Source organism: Equus caballus, chromosome X, assembly GCF_041296265.1.
Source record: "Equus caballus isolate H_3958 breed thoroughbred chromosome X, TB-T2T, whole genome shotgun sequence".
In the NCBI taxonomy this organism is placed as follows: domain Eukaryota; kingdom Metazoa; phylum Chordata; class Mammalia; order Perissodactyla; family Equidae; genus Equus; species Equus caballus.
Window position 1 is genome coordinate 43,108,153 of NC_091715.1, and position 13,178 is coordinate 43,121,330.

A 13,178-nucleotide genomic window follows, 5' to 3' on the forward strand; every position below is an offset into this window, starting at 1 on the left:
GAGACCCCGGTGAAGCGCCTGGCCTCAAATCAGAGCTGGTCACCTCCGATGGAGGGGCAGCAGAGAACACAAGAGCAGATCCAGCGTTGCTGGGAAGTGGTGAGGGTTCCTATGTGATCTCTTCTCTTTTCCCAATTATCATCGAACACCATGAGAAGAGTGGCTGCCAGTGCTCGTGGAACGCTATTGTAGGTAGAGGAGAGAGAAGATAGAGATGTGGAGGGTGCAAAGAGTCGGTCCATTTGGTGGCACTGCCAGGAGACTAGGGAGGAAGGAGACAGGAGGAGAGGAGGTGTGCTTGAGGGGGACAGTTTATAGGCCTGGGTAAGCTGGGTAAGGAGGGGCCTAGTGGACGGTGAGGAAGGCTGTGGGGTTGGTGGGCTGGAGGTTTCCAAGAGGCTGAAGGCTGGAGGTTTCCAAGAGGCTGAAGGCTGTGGGTGCAGAGGCGTTAGAGGGAGGGAGCTGGACGACCAGGGCATGTCCTTGAGGTGATGAGAGAGCAGAATGTTACAAATGGGCATCGAGGAGGGGCGTGGTCTTTCCTGATGCCCGGGGCATGACCAAGCGCTGGGGGATGCTCGGGTGGGGAGGAGGAGAACATCCTTGAGGACGGAGAGGCTCCGGCGGACCGGGTCAGCCTCGTGGGCCCCGAGGTCGCCGGGAGGGATCAGAGGACTGAGGGCTGAGAGGAGGGCAGTGAGCATGCCAGGGGACGGGCACCAGCGAGCATTCGCAGCCTGAGTGTGGGCGGGTAGAAGATTACAAGGGATTGGTCCAGCTGCCGCACGTGGGGCGGGGGCGGGGGCCGTCGGGGCTTCTCGGGCAGTCAGACGACAGGACCTGGACATCTCCAGTCCACAGTTCGCCAGAGGATCCGGAGGGCAAGCGCCAGGGGCCACCGGCAGGGAGACTGGCAGCCACCTCACAGCGGGGCCCGCGCGACAACCCAGCGCCCGCCTGTCGGGGCGCAGCCCCGCCCCCGGGAGCGTCCTTCCTGGGCACAGGGACTTCCTGCCGCTGTGGCTACGGTTCCGGGGCCGGGGCAGGGAGCGGGAAGGCGGCGGTGCCCCAGCCCGGTTGCCGGGGCCGCTCTGGCCGCTTCTCTTCCTCTCCGTGGTCCTCATCTTCCTCCCGCCGGCCTTCCTGAGCCACGAGCTCCAGGTCTTTGCGCGGAACGGCCGCGGAAAAGATGGAGTTTTCGCTGGGGTTGGTGGCGATGGGTTTCTCTGGTCTGCAGGTGGCAGTGTTGCGCCGTGGAGCCGCCCAGCCGCCCTCCTGCCCCGCCCTTCGTGCTTCAAAAAACTGGGCAGGAAGCGGCGCCTCCTTTCTGCTCCCCTGTGGGCCAGGTTGGTTGGGACTGGATCCGCTCCCTTCCGTCGCGTCCCTGCTGAAAACCCACTGCCTGGAGAGGAAACCCCTTTGCTTTTCCCATTGCCTTTTCTTCTAAGGAGTTGCCTGGATTCCTAAGCAGCTAGTGTTTCTGCTTCTCTGAGTGGTCTTGTCATTGTCTTTCCCCAAGTTGTTTTGGCTTTTAGGGACCTTTATTAATATATTCTTTCAGTTAAGGCCAGTCACTCAACCTCACTGTAGAAAATTGAGAGGACGCATCAAATATAATAAAGAAAGTAATCTAAACCATGTCCCATCACCAAGTGATGACCGTTAATAGTATTTTGTGATAAATTTCCTTAGAGGTTTTTCATGAAAAGAGTTGCTTTCTGAATATACAAACGTTTATTTTTGCATCGTGCCTTCGACTCCCTTCTTTGTTTACATTTTTGAAAATAGTTTACATATTTGTAGTCATTTTACTGAAAAATAATGCAGACATATTGTACAATGTTGAAAGTTTTGTAAATCTTGGTTTCAAGATCTAATGACCTGTGATCCAAAGGCGGCCGCCACAGTTCACCTCCGAGGGCCTGAGCTGCGGGGCAGGTTTGTCCCACTGCTTGATCCTCAGCGCCCGCCAGGAGGAGCACCTCGCGCTCGGTGGGTGCCCCATAAGTGTTGGGAAAGTTTAAGAAATTTGCTTTTCTGCTCATTTTTCTTTATATATATAAAATCGATCTTTTCCTAGCCCTGGATTATGGTATAGCAACAGTTGTCTACATGATCTTTTTCCTTTGGCCCTCTGCAGTCAGCATTTGTCATGAACATTTCTTAAAAATCAGTTCTTCTGTCCTCTGCCAGGTCAGTTGACTTGCTGAAGGCCATTTGGCTTGTTGGTGACAGAGTCAGGACAGGGCCCAAGTCTCTCGTTTCAAGGCTCTTTCCTTCATTCCATAATAATCTCAGTGAGGCCAAAGTCACTAACATGTCGTGGAGAATTGTCTTGGTAGACATGGTGCATCTCTTATTGTCTGCGCCATGTCTGCATCAGCTTCGATGTATCCGGTATCTTTCCTGAAGGACCCTGCCTTGCAGCATAGTCAGTTCATGAAACTTAGATTCTGGAACGCATCCTAAGGTTTTTTGGTCCAGACGTTAAAAGCTGTAGTCAACGTAGCTTGCTGCGTTGGATGATTGATTTGGGTCACGTAACGAGGGGTAGGGGGTATAAGGAAGAATACACTAAATATGAACTTGGGGACCCAATTACCAACATGCTACTGGAATTAGGAACACGGTCATTTGGCCGTAAGCAGTATGAATGAAGCAAGTCTGACCTGACTGCAATGGTCTTTCTCTCCCCAAGTCTAGCTAACGCTTCTGACGCTGCTTTGGCATGCCTCACATCACTGAAAAAAAGTCACATATTTCTTTCCAAAACAGTTTCATTTTAAACAATGCTGGACACCAATACACTCCTTTATATGGACCGCTTCTCTACCACAAAGACGTCGTTTGGTTGGACACACAGTTCTTCGCTAATTTTTTCTTCCTGTAGGGTCTTGCGGAGGGCCTTGGGCCGGGGCTCAAGACAACTGCCCTTCCAGTTCAGCTCTACCAGCCCTCATGGTTTCACTCTCTCAGTCACTTACCTCCTCTGGGCCTGCTGTTTCCTCAGTTTTAAGAAGAAGAGTCAGGCTAAGTTATTGGTTGAACAGGGAGGCGCATCCAGGAAAGGGTGTGGTGAGAGAGCCCCTGTTCCCAGTTAAGGGAACTCTTCTTTTCTCTCTTATGTATTGGAATCTTTTTCCAGGAAAGGTTTCTTTTACTTTAACAAAGACTTTGAAAGCTACTGACTGATCTACACGAGCTCCAAGATTTCCTCTGTGCTCAGTCTCCCAGACGTGAAAGGAGGGCTGGCGAGGAAGGAATTATAAATGTGAATAGACTTGGCCCTCTTCAGGAGTAGCAGACACTAAAAAGTCATCTGTAAGCTTAGGTCGCCGACACTGTCAAGCTACTAGACCAGCCCTGGTCTTAATCAAAGGATTATTGGAAAGAGAAACTTTTGTCTGTTTTAAAGCCAATGTATTTTTGCTCCCTTGTTGAATAGAGTAGACTGTATCCCAACTGAATAGTCAGATAAGCGCCCGGACCGCAGCATCACTGAAGAGCCACCTCTAGAAATTTGAGTCCCTTTCGTCAGTTCAGTGAGTGTCCCGTGATATATCTTTTCCAGACAGCAGATCGTAGTTTTCCCTGTGTGTGCTTCCTGATGGCATCTTGGGTTGTGTTATCTTGGCACAGGCCCCCTCTGTTTGCATTGTAAGGATGTAGGGAAATGCTTTACTCCCCCTGAAATCAGGATTGCACGGCTTGTGCTCTTACCGGTTACAAAGTCGTGAGGCTAAGATTTATTGCGGACGTACTATGTGCCAGGCACTCTGCCAGGTCCTTTATATGGACGGTGGTCTCATTCAGGACAGAAACCTGATCAGGTAGGTTACTCTAATTTCCCCCTTTAACAGATGAGAAAGCAAACTGTTACTTAGAGAGGTCTGCTGAGGATGTCTGTGTAATATGAACCCTAGGATGACTCAAGGGACAGATTTCCCTTGAATCTCATTGCCGCCAACACTGCTGCTGGCCTTGAGAAAATGGTTCCTGTTGACCCACTGGGGACTGTAGTTTACACAAGCGATCCTGGGGCACTCTTTGCTTTGGCTGCTAGAAAATTGCGGTCAAATTAGTGGCCCAACTTGTCTAGAAAAAAATGTAGCTAAAATGATTCCAATAGAGGTTAAAGGCTTTATCAGCTGATGTGGATCACCTCTGAGCTGAAACAGAACTGCACTTTTTCTGGGAAAGGAGAAGACAGAGGGGCGTGACTGCCGGATTTCCCAGGTCGCAGTTTCTTTAGCTTCTACAAATGTTCGGTTGGAAGAGTTGGGAATTTGTTCCGCTTTTTCATCTCTTGCTCGGATCCTTAGTGCAAGCTCATTCCAGCAGCTGTCGGAACAGTTTTTGGAGAGCTGTTTTCGTTTCTCTTGTCTGTCAAGTTTTGGGAGTGGGGAGAGGTAACAAAAGAGTTGGGGGAAGTAAAAGAAGAGGAAAAAAGGTAAAGGAAGCACAGGGTTGAAGCAAGGACAACTGGGGTCTATTGCCATTATTTTCCAGTCCCTCCTCTTAGACAAGATGGGCTGTTTTCATCACCAGCCGAATCCTTTCAGAGAAAAAACAAAATTACAGAGCTATGTGAGGTTCAGGAATTGAGTCGAGAAGGCCTCCACAGTGGGTTGGAGGAGCGGTTTGTTCTTTCGCCTCCTGTTCCTCAGTCGGAGCTTGGATCCTCTGTTTGAACAGGACAGGGACGCTGGCTCTGATGAGACGTGTGCTATAGCCTGAATGTCTGTGTCTCCCCCGAAATCCAGATGTTGAAATCCTGGTCCCCAGTGTGATGGTCTCAGGAGGTGGGGCCTTCAGAAGGTGATGAGGGCGGGCAGGTGGAGCCCTCAGGACTAGGATTAGTGCCCTTATCAAAGAGACCCCAGAGAGCTCTCTCATCCCTTCATCACCTGAGGACACAGCAAGAAGCCGACCTCCTGTGAACCAGGCAGTGGCCCTCCACACACGCCCAATCTGCTGGCACTTTGATCTTGGACTTCCCAGCCTCCGGAACTGTGAGAAATGCACGCTTGTTGTTTAAGCCGCTCAGTCTGTGGTATCCTGCCACAGCAGCCCGGACAGACGAAGGCGACGTGATTGGACGCACTTTGGTTAAAGATCTTTGTGTCTGTTTTCGTAAGCGGTATTAGTATTTGCTTTCCTTTGCCTGTAAGGTCTTTGTCTGGTTTTGGTATCAGGGCGATACTGGCCCCAGAGTTTGGAAGTGTTCCCTCTACTTCTATTTTTTGGAAGCGTTTGTGAAGTTTGCTTACTAATTCTTCTGTCCACATTTGGTAGGTTTTTCCGGTAAAGTTACGGCAGCACCAGGTATTCATTGTGGGAAGTTTCTAAATTACAAATTTAATCTCTTATTATGGGTATGTTCATGTATTCTATTTCTTTGTGAGTTCGTTTTGGTATTTTGAGCTTTTCTAAAATGTGACTCTTTCCTCCAAGTTATCCAGTTTGTTGCCGTACACTGTTCATCATATTCACATATAACCCTTTTTAATTTCTGTAAGGTCAGTAGTAATGTCCCTTCTTTCATTCTGACTTCACAATTTGAGTTGTCTCCCTTGTTGCTTGGTCAGTCTAGCTAAAAGCTTGTCAATTTTGTTGATTTTTTTTCTAAGAAGAAACTGTTGGTTTCACTAATTTTCTCTTGCGTTTTTTATTCTCTATTCCATTTACATCCATTAGAGTCTTTATTATCTCATTCCATCCGCTTGCTTTAGATTTAGTTTGCTCTTCTTTGTCTAGTTCCTTAAGGTGAAAATTAGATTAGTTATTTGAGACTTATTTTTCTTTCTTAATATCGGTATTTACAGCTATAAGTTTTTCTCTGAAAATTGCTTTACCTGTACCCCTTAAATTTTGGAATGTTTGTTTTCATTTTCATTCCTGTCAAGGTATGTTCTATTTTTCTTGTTATTTCTTCTTTGACCTCTTGGTTATTTCAGAGTATGTTGTTTAATTTCCACATGTTTGTGATTTTCCCGGTTTTCCTTCTGTTATTGATTTCTCATCTCATCCCATTATGGTTGGAGAACATATTTTGTATGATTTCAATCCTTTTCAAATTATTGAGGATGATTTGGGCCTAAAATACAGTCTGTGTTGGAGACTGTTCCCCGTGGACTTGAGAAGAATGTGTGCTCCGCTGTTATTTGGTCGTGTTCTATAGATGTCTGTTAGCTTGAATTGGTTTATAGTGCTGTTCAAATGTTCTGTTCGCTTGTTAATCTTTTGCTTAGTTGTTCTATCCATTATTGTAAGTGAGGTATTGAAATCTCCTCCTACTATTGTTGTATTGTCTATTTCTCCCTTCCATTCTGACACTTTTTGCTTCATGTATTTCGGGCCCTATTTTTAAGTGCATATGTTTATAAATGTTATGTCATTCCAATATATTGTCTCTTTTATCATTATGAAATGTCTCTCTTTATCACTAGCAACCTTTTTTAAAGTTAATTTTAAAGTCTAATATTAGTATTGCCACTCCAGGTGTCTTACGATTGCTGTTTGCATGACATATCAGTTTATGTCCTTTTACTTTCCACCTTTTTGCATCTTTGCATCTAAAGTGTGTCTCCTGTAGACAGCACGTAATTGGACCCTGTTTTTCTATCCAACCTAAAAATCTCTTCCTTTTGGTTGGATGGTTTAATCCCTTCACGCTTACTGATGTGCACGGATTTGGATTTACATCCACCATTTTGCTTTTTTGTTTTCCGTATGTCTCATGGGGGGAGGGGGTTGTTTCTCTACTCCTTTATTACCAGTTTCTTTTGTTTTAAGTGGGTATTTTCTAGTGTAACATCTTAATTCTTTTAATAATTTTTTTTCCTTTTTCTCCCCAAAGCCCCCCGGTACATAGGTGTATATTCTTCGTTGTGGGTCCTTCTAGTTGTGGCATGTGGGACGCTGCCTCAGCGTGGTTTGATGAGCAGTGCCATGTCCACGCCCAGGAGTCGAACCAATGAAACACTGGGCTGCCTGCAGCGGAGCGCTTGAACTTAACCACTCAGCCACGGTGCCAGCCCCTCTTTTAATAATTTTTACTGATAATGATATTTTTTGAGTCACCTTTTAGCAGTTGCTCTAGGGCGTGCAATATACATCCTAACTTATCAGAATCTGTTTCAGATGTATGCTAACTTAATGCTAGTGAAATATAGAAACTTTACTCCTGTATAGGTCCATTCCTACACCCCGTGTGTGTACTATTTTGTTATACTCAGTATTGCTGTATGTGTCACAAACCCAACAATGAAAACTTATTACCTTGTATAATCTTCTGTCATTCAAAGGTGCTCAAAGAAGACAGGAGTGCAAGTATATATTTGAAGTTTGCTATATTAATCTTCTTATTTATCATCTCTGATTCCCTTCATTTCTTCCAGTGAACTTGCATTACCATATGATGTCACTTCCTTATTCCAACACAACTTTGTTCCTGCCTGCCTCTTTTGTGATATTATTTCCAAATATACTACATTTGTATAAGTTGCATTCCAACAACAAAATTATCTACATATTGTGTTATGCAAGTAGTTTTAAAATTAGTTAAGAAAAGAAAGGAAAAGAACTATGCAATTAAACTTTCTTTTATAGTTACCATCATAATTACTTTTATTGACATGCTTTGTTTTTTGATGTGGATTCAAATTTCTATCTGGCGTAACTCGTTTTCACTCTCAAAACTCTAGTGTTTCTTTCAAGGCAGGTCTTCTAACAACAAATTCTCCAAGCTGCTTTTCTTTCTTTTTTTTTTTAATCTTGGAATGTATTTGTTTCATTTTTGCTGGATATAAAACTTTTGGTTGATAATTTTTTTAAGCTTTCAGCATCTCAAATATGTTGTTCCACTCCCTCCTGGCCTCCATTGTTTCCAGTGAGAAGCTCATTGTTAACATTACTGGGGTTACCTTGCAAGTGATGAGTCATTTTCCTCTTACTGTTTTGAAGATCTTTTCTTCATCTTTGGCTTTCATCATTTTGGCTATGATCTATCTGGGTGTGAATCTTCCTGCATTTTATCCACTTTGAGCTGCATGAGTTTCTTGAATATGTGGATGAAAGCTGTTTTTTAATCAAATTTGGGAAATTTTCAACCATTATTACCACAAATATTTTTTCTTCTCCTTTCCCCTTCTGCTTTCCTTCTGCTACTCCCATTACACGTACATTGGTGTGTTTCATGTTATTCTGATCATTTTTCTCCATTCTTTTTTCTCTCTCTTCTTCAGATTCCCTAATCTCTAGTGATCTCTCTTCTACTTCACTAATTCTTTCTTCTTCCAGCTCAAATCTACTGTTGAGCCCCTTTATTAAATTTTTCATTTCAGTTATCGTATTTTTCCAATCCAGAATTTCCCTTTGGTTCCTTTCTATAATTCTGAACTCTTTATTGGTTTTCTTTATTCATCAAGATACTGTTATCATACTTTTAAAAATTTTTAGGCATAATTTCCTTTAGTTCTTTGAACATATTTATAATGGCTGCTTTCAAGTGTTTTTCTGCTAAGTCCAAAGTCTGGGACCCTCCAAAACAGTTTCTATTGACTGTGTGTATGGGTCACACTTTCCTGTTTCATCGTATGGATCATTTTTTTTTCTGTGGTTGAAAACTGGAAATTTTAGATACATTTATGTATTTATCTAAAATCTTTATCTAAATATTTAGATATTGCATCAGTTCCAGATATTGCTCTCTCCCTACCCTGGGACTGTCGTTGATTTGTCATTTATTTATTTTTAGTGACTTTGGTGAACTAACTTTGTGAAGTCACTTTGCCCTACAGCGTTCAGCGTCTTACGTCCTTGTTCATATTTTTTGTTTTTTTGTTTTTTATCTTTTAGCCTGACTACGTAAGGGTCAACCCTGGGTCAGCGTAAACCACTTATTGGTCAAAGGTTGTGTTTAAGCCCCCTTTGGCAGTTAGACTTTTACCCTTTATCGTTGGATGTTTGTTTGGCCTGGAAGCTACTATCACTGCTCACAGAGTTTACATTTTTGCTTCACGTTCAGTCAGGGACAATTAGCTTGGACTTTCTCTTTCCAGTCACTCCTAAGAGAATGCAGCTTTGAACATGCACACAGTCTTCTAACTGCCATGGGTACCCGTGATTTTACTCTTCAGCCTGGCTCCCTAGGAACTGCTCCCAAATCAGAGTAGGTTATTCAGCCGGTATTTGGTCAGCGAGACTTGTGCTCTTGGTTCATGGATCTGTGTGAGGTCTGGTACACGTTTTCAAGGCTTCTCCATGTCTATTCTAATTGCTGCTGAGTGGGGGCAACATCATGCTTATGCACAGCCCTCCTGACCCCAGGCTTGGCTGTGATCCCAGACAGGTCTTCTTGGCTTTCCTTTCCCTAATTCTCCCTGTGAAACTTCTGATTGCTCTGCCATTTGCTTGTTGCTACTGGTATGATGAAGCTGTGAATTCTCTCTTAATTGCTCTACAACAAGATCTCCACTGTTGTTGACAACAGCCTTAGGCATGGACTTCTCCGTGCTCTGTTCCAGATAAAGTTAGTCCTCTTAGGCAGAGCTACAGCGTTCTTCATCCTTATGGCCTGCCTCTCTCCTTGCACAGAACCTCTCTGCACAGGAGCTGGAGTGACAGTGCCCCAGAGTGACACTCCTGTTCTATGAGTGGGCACCGAGGCAGTCGTAGCCCCTGTTCTTCTTGGCTTGCCCCTCCTGGTCTGGAGCCTCCACCCCACGAACAACTTTGAGTGGGATCCATCAGACCTGTGTTCTCGGCTTGCTCCACCTGGAGTAGATCCTTCTACCCTATGAGTAGGTGGTGGAAGAGAACTCAGTCCTCTTGGCAAAGCCTATCAGGAATAGAGCTTCTGCAACACAGGGTTGGGGGAAATGAGGAATGCCAGTGGCCTGCCCATCCTGGGGTGAAACCATAGCCCTAGGCTGGGAGCCGAGGGAAGAGGAAGCCGTCATCTTCTTGGGCACATCCGCCAGGAGTAGCATGCCCAGATTAGTTTCCATAAAACATAGCTGGGAGAGAAGGAGGGAGCAGGCTGTGGCTCAAGTGTAGCCCCAGACTATCACTGTTTTTTCTAAATTTAGTGTGTTTTCTTGAATAAATGTTTCTCTACTTCTTGCATTCCTTAGGACCATTGCCAGAGACTTTAAATGATTGCTTTGGTTTGGTTTGGTCTTTATAATTGTCTCCAGTTAAATGGTTGTTTTCCGGGAAGAGTGTGCCATGTTCCTTACTCTACCAGTCTTTTGGTAATAGGGCAAGAGAAACATTGGATGGCTATAACTCTGTCTGGTGAGAGAACAAATTATAATTCCTCAGACTGGTGAGAGGAATTTACCTTCTTGGGATAGAGAGAGACAGAGAGAGCAAATTTGAGCCTGACAAAATAGTAATTTATCTTTAGAAACTTTATGTCCTTTTGTAACCAAATGTTCCAAGAGATAAAGTGAGTGCTCTAGATAAGAGGTTCCACCAGGTGAACATAAGGGCAAGTGAACATATTGGATCAAGGTAAAAGAATGAGGGAACCAGAAAGCTTGGAGATTATGGTTGAGATCCTTAGGGATATACGAGAGGGCTTCAATGAAGCCTTGAGGCATCACAGTCCTCGGGCATTGCTCTTTATTCCACGTGAAAGCAAAAAGAGTGTGAATCAGGATAAGGGAATACTAAAGAAGGTTGAACGGAGATCCACTGCTGTGTTGAATTTGGAGGTAGAGAAGCCAGGATAATATCTGGGTTGGGGACCACTGGGAAACATATGCGCATTATCTCGTTTACATCCCTTAAGTCTCATACGTAGAGTTATCCACATCCATTTGAACTTTTTAGCTGGAGGGTAGGAGTGCTGCAGGGACTAGCACAAGGAATAAGTAAGCCCTTAGCTATGAAATCTGCAACAATGGTTGTAGTCCCTTTGATGCTTAGGGTTTTAGGGGATGCTGGGGCAATTTAGGCAGAGGAGTAATAGTGTCGATATTGACGTGTAAAGCTTCTACATTACTTATTTACCCCATGTCTGTAGATGAATGTAGATCAGAGCATATGGGGGTACTGGAAAAAAATAAATCAGAAAATTATGCTACTTCTAGGGGTAAGAGACTTGGGGACACAAGAATGCAGGGTAGTCAAGGGAAGCCACCATAAGATGGTGTACTGGGTCATCCAACTTGGAGAAATCGAGAGAAAGTCTTTCGGGTGTGCACCTAATAGTGGCTCTTCATTGAGCCAAAGCACTCCATCCTAATAGATCAGCAGGGGTGGAAGGACTGAGGAGAAAGGCATGCTGAGAAGTCAAGGGACCCAACGAGATGGGTAGAGAGAGAATGTGCTCGATTGCTAAGTCCCACCACTGACATTTTTTTATTTCCTCAAGGAAACTGGAAGAAATTGTTGGTGGAGACTGTTGCTCCAGTGTCTACAAAAACTTAGGCTGATGGCTGTGATGGTTACTTTTGTGTGTCCACTTGTCTAGGCCACAGAAACACTAGTTTAAATGTTGCCATGAACATGTTTTTTAGATGAGATTAACATTTAAATCACTAGACTTTGAGTAAAGCTGATTGGTCTACACAATGTGGATGGGCCTCATCCAATCACATGGAGGCCTTAAGAGGACAAAGACTGGCATCCCCCTAAGAAGAGGAAATTCTGCCAGCAGGCTATCTTCAGACTCAATCTGCAAGATCAACTCCTCCCTGGGTCTTCAGCCTGCCAGCCTACTTGCATGAGTCAATTCCTTACAGAAAATCCCGCCCCACCAAACGCACACACTATTAGTTCTGTTCCTCTGGAGAATTCTGACTAATAAATGTTCATTTACTAACAGGATTATTTCTCTTTGCTGAACCAAAGGCACTTGGGGACACTGAAAGATGCCTTCCTTGCAAGGGAGTCATTTGTTTCTGACTGAGCAGCTTGTTTGGCTGCCCGGGTCCTGGCCAAAGCAATGTAATTCAGGCCCAAGGACTTTTATTCCCCCAATAGGTACAAGTGTCCTCTTCTATCTGTGTTATATTTTGGAGAGCTTTCAAGTTGTAGCATCATAGGTTTCTGTGTGTAGTTTTGTCTTTATCAGACTATCCACAAAATGCTGGGCTAATTGTTAAAGCTCATGGATGGGCAAGGTCTGCCAGCCTGTTTTCTGCTTCTACGGAAACAGCAGCTGATATTTCAGGCTTAAGGCCATTAACAAAATAGGTGGCAATCTCTGCAGTGGTGCCAGCATTAATGCCCAACCCCCAGCATTCCTGAAAATGGTGTCTAATCAGTCTCTATACTTAGAGACTGACTCATCCCGCCCCTGTGGACAGGATTGGATTGTTCTCCAGGAAATGCAAGGTAGGTGGCGGTGGGGGGCAGGGGGGTGGGGGGTGCGGGCTGCGGCCCTGTGTTAAACTTCGAGGATACCATTTAAAACACTGTCTCCTTTCTCTAGGGCTTTAGCATATGAAGAGGGGGTGTCATTTCTATCAGGGTTAGCTAAATTCTCCTTTATGGTTACCCGGATGGCCTTGTCAAAGCAAGCGCTGGTCCTACTAAAAGGTGTGCTAACTGAGACGGATCAGAGGGCCCTTTCAGTCAGCCTTTTAGTTACCGGGAAATCTCCGATTTTGTCAAGCAATTGGGGGTAAATTGCAACTCTCTGTGGTGACTGTGAATTTTCATTTGTTCTGGGTCTCCAAGGCATTTTAGGGGGAGTTTAGTCAGGGGACTGGAAGCGAAAAAGAAGAATAAGGAAAAAAATAAGTAAGAGGACATGTGGATTAGGAAGGACTTTTTCAGCTTTGTACTAAAGACTGCAGCTATGCAGGAAAAGATTGACGGAATTAGCTACATAAAAATAAAATTATCTATGCATCGAAAACCCACAGATAATTAAAAAGCCAAATCCAGGAAAAGTATTTGCAATGTGTGTGCCTGAATGTGGGTCCAAATCTTCACATATAACTCTTAAGATCAATAAGCTAATTATTTTAAAAACATGAATAAATGCTGGTGAGAGTACGGAAAACCAAGAACTCTCGTAGAATGTCGGTGGCAAGACGAGTTTCTTGCAGTAGGCACCAAGAGTGTTAAAAGTGCTCACATCTTTCAATTCAGTAAATCTACTCCTGGAAATCTATTAACCAAATCAGAGATGGTGAAAACTACGCACTTAGGAAAATATT